The sequence below is a fragment of the Cherax quadricarinatus genome, unplaced genomic scaffold (genome assembly GCF_038502225.1).
Source record: "Cherax quadricarinatus isolate ZL_2023a unplaced genomic scaffold, ASM3850222v1 Contig513, whole genome shotgun sequence".
NCBI classification, from domain to species: Eukaryota; Metazoa; Arthropoda; class Malacostraca; order Decapoda; family Parastacidae; genus Cherax; species Cherax quadricarinatus.
Window position 1 is genome coordinate 121,565 of NW_027195539.1, and position 4,410 is coordinate 125,974.

Genomic DNA, 4,410 nt, shown 5'->3' on the forward strand with positions numbered 1-4,410 from the left:
ATACACTTCACATTATATGCACTTCACTTTATATGTATAATGGCACACAACTTGTCGTGACGTCACTGCTTAAGCAGGCCTACTTCTGCCACCTTCCCTTGTTGTACATTTTATTTTTCCTTTCCCCTTTTGCTTATTAACTTTTTCACTCTCACTGTATGGTGCCCCACATTTCACTAGTTAGCCAAACGCTGATAATTCTTGAACAGCCGCTTCCACACTCACTTTGATCTTTGTATGTTTGAATCTGTGTGGCACAGCGCCTATAGACCCACAATGCTTGGCGCTTTGAAATATTGATAATTTCAGCTTCCTCTCGACTATTTTTAACTAATAACTATAGTTATCACTCGTATTATTGTTCACTGACGATGTCACTACCACTGATTACTGCTAGCATTTACTGCACGCCTTAAAAAAACACTAGGGTTCTCGGAGCCTTGTGCACCCACGTCTGCACCCCACGGACCCACGCGCGCGCGCGCGCGCGCGTGTGTGTGTGTGTGTGTGTGTCTGAGTGTGTGTGTGTGTGTGTACACTCGCCTAACTGTACTTATTTAATTGTGGTTGCAGCGGTCGAGACTCAGCTCCTGGCCTCGCCGCTTCACTGAGTGCTACAAGGTCCTCTCTGTCCCCCTTCTCCATGAGCTTTATCATAACTCATCTTAAAGCTATGTATGGTTCCTTCCTCCACTACCTCACTTGCTAGGCTATTTCACTTCCTGACTACTCTATGACTGAAGAAATACTTCTTAACATCCGTTTGGCTCATCTGGGTCTTCAGCTTCCAATTGTGACCCCTTGTTTCTGTGTCCCCTCTCTGGGACATCCTGTCTCTGTCCACCTTGTCTATTCCATGCAGTATTTTGTATATCGTTATCATGTCTCCCCTAACCCTCCTGTCCTCCAGTGTCGACAGGCCGATTTCTCTTAACCTTTCTTCATAGAACACTCCTCTTAGCTGTGGAGCTAACCTTGTCGCAAACCTTTACACTTTCTCTAATTCTTGACGTGCTTGATCAAGTGTGGGTTCCAAACAGGTGCTGTGTGTGTGTGTGTGTGTGTGTGTGTGTGTGTATGAGAGAGAGAGAGAGAGAGAGAGAGAGAGAGAGAGAGAGAGAGACAGAGAGAGACAGAGACAGAGACAGAAACAGAGACAGAGACAGAGAGAGAGAGAGAGAGAGAGAGAGAGAGAGAGAGAGAGAGAGAGAGAGAGAGAGAGATTTGAGTGTAACTAGCATAACTATACACAGATCAATAACAACGAAAGTCCTGAAAGTTTACCACGAGGCGTGATCACAGACGAGGCCGAAACCCTCTCTAGGAATACTCCAGGTATATCATATGGGTTATTTTCAAGTTATCGCACTGAAATCTTTAAAGACAATATTCTACGAAGATAACTCTACACCTACACCCTGATATAACATTTAGAAATATGATCATAAGATTAAAATAAAATAAAATGTGACATTTTTACAGCTCGAGACAAAGAATTTGGATGAAAAGTCTAGCCTCAACTACAGGGTAAAAAAAACTAGCAATTCAATGGCCCGGTGGCCTGGTGGCTAAAGCTCCCGCTTCACACACGGAGAACCCGGGTTCGATTCCCGGCGGGTGGAAACATTTCGACACGTTTCCTTACACCTGTTGTCCTGTTTACCTCTGCAGCAAATAGGTACCTGGGTGTTAGTCGCCTTTTGTGGGTCGCATCCTGGGGGACAAGATTAAGGACCCCAATGGAAATAAGTTAGACAGTCCTCGATGACGCACTGACTTTCTTGGGTTATCCTGGGTGGCTAACCCTCCGGGGTTAAAAAGCCGAACAAAATCTTATCTTAATTTTGAGAGGCAACTTTTCATGACTCGGTCTGTCTTAATCCATTTCAGAGCCGCTCTTAAATTTATAATATACACAAACTTTTTTAAACTATGGGTAAGTTGTGAATTGTTAGTGCGTGTTGACTGTAATTTTTATTCATCTAAAAGCTAAGGGGTTATTTTCCCCAGATGTGGCTGTTATTCTTCGCCGGAAAAGCGTCTTAAATGCAAATATCGCTAAAATGTCCTTAAAACTGTCAACTATTATCTAAGAATATTTGTGAGCTCATGTTAAAAATTTTCATCAAAAAGCTGTATCGACCTTCTTGCTTCATTAAAGAAGATATACCTTGTACTTAATTACTTTTCACCTTAATAGGGATTGAAAAGTTATATGAAGAGTCTCACGGAACTCTTACAACATTTCAGAAGATCTTGTCCCAGTAAAGGTGGAACCTTTGTGTGGGTATGCTACCTGAGAGGCAACATTTGTGTGGGTGTGCTACCCGAGAGGCAACATTTGTGTGGGTATGCTACCTGAGAGGCAACATTTGTGTGGGTATGCTACCTGAGAGGCAACATTTGTGTGGGTATGCTACCTGAGAGGCAACATTTGTGTGGGTATGCTACCTGAGAGGCAACATTTGTGTGGGTATGCTACCTGAGAGGCAACATTTGTGTGGGTATGCTACCTGAGAGGCAACATTTGTGTGGGTATGCTACCTGAGAGGCAACATTTGTGTGGGTATGCTACCTGAGAGGCAACATTTGTGTGATTATGCTACCTGAGAGGCAACATTTGTGTGGGTATGCTACCTGAGAGGCAACATTTGTGTGGGTATGCTACCTGAGAGGCAACATTTGTGTGGGTATGCTACCTGAGAGGCAACATTTGTGTGGGTATGCTACTTGAGAGGCAACATTTGTGTGGGTATGCTACCTGAGAGGCAACATTTGTGTGGGTATGTTACTTGAGAGGCAACATCCACCTTCATCAGTCACACTACTTCCTTGACATTTCTTAAGGTGAAGCCCACTACCCACAAAAGACTTGAGAACTCTAGCTCAACACTTTTACGCTGCCCAGGAGCTGCTTTGTAACACCTTCAAGTTGGTCACCAGCTCTAGCTAAGCGCCTTAAAAGATGAACAAAATCTGCCCCCTCCCCCCACCGTCCCCTTCCCCCACACACAAACAAGATCAATGAATTATTGACTCAACACCCTCAATGAGCCCAGGAGCTGTAAGACGCCCAGAAGTTTTGGCTTAATCCCTCCAGACTAAATAGAAATTGTAATTCAGCACCCCACATCTTGCCATGGAACCATCAGTAATTAATGGCAAAATTCTGAGACCATGTTAGGCTAGGTAAGATTTGTAAGGAAAGAAGTTAAGCGTTTCCTGATGCTGGTATGAGCCATCTGATGACCCGCCACTGGAGCTTTGGTAATCTGGTTTGCTGGACCACTCCTTGGAAAACTAATAATTCTAACGAAAAATTTTAAACCAAAATAATGAGAAATTGAAGAGTACTTGAAAAGGATGAGGAGCTGAAACCCAACAACCTTAAGAGACCCAGGAATCAACTTTTCACTGTCACAGCTAAAATATAAGATCATTCGAATAAAATATTAAGAAAATATTGTCAATAAACTCACGAGGCTGGAGTTAGAAATCCTCCCTGTCAATCACCTCTTAAATTTGTGATTAGTGAGACGAGGCATTGCATTTCTTATGTGAGTGGAGGTTCTTATGTTAGTGGGATGGATTGTGAAGGACCTGCCTAGTATGGGCCAGCAGGCCTCCTGCAGTGTTCCTTCTTTCTTATGTTCTTATGAATATTGTCATGATATTCATAAGCTGTAACTCAATCTCCAGAGTCCTTGTGTCTTAAAAAAATTAAGTGAATGAAGCATTCAAGACTTTTTAAAATAAATATATTATTATAGGTATGACCTAGAATGCAGAAATAATTTGATGTCCTGACGCAAAAGAGGAGCAAGACTGAAGTTCGTCACCCTCAGCGATGTTATTTGAAGTTCATATGATAATCAGACAATTAACCAGGAGCCTCAGGTACCAGTATTGTAAATATTTGTGTTTGATATTGGTGGTGGAAATATTTGTGTTTGATATTGGTGGTGGAAATATTTGTGTCTGATATTGGTGGTGGAAATATTTGTGTCTGATATTGGTGGTGGAAATATTTGTGTTTGATATTGGTGGTGGAAATATTTGTGTTTGATATTGGTGGTGGAAATATTTGTGTTTGATATTGGTGGTGGAAATATTTGTGTCTGATATTGGTGGTGGAAATATTTGTGTCTGATATTGGTGGTGGAAATATTTGTGTTTGATATTGGTGGTGGAAATATTTGTGTCTGATATTGGTGGTGGAAATATTTGTGTCTGATATTGGTGGTGGAAATATTTGTGTCTGATATTGGTGGTGGAAATATTTGTGTTTGATATTTTTTTTTTATTTAAAAACTTAAAGAATACAAAAATGTATACAAACATAAAAATGTTGTCCAACATATGGACCATTGTCAAAACCTACACAAATTACAACATCAACATAATCCATAC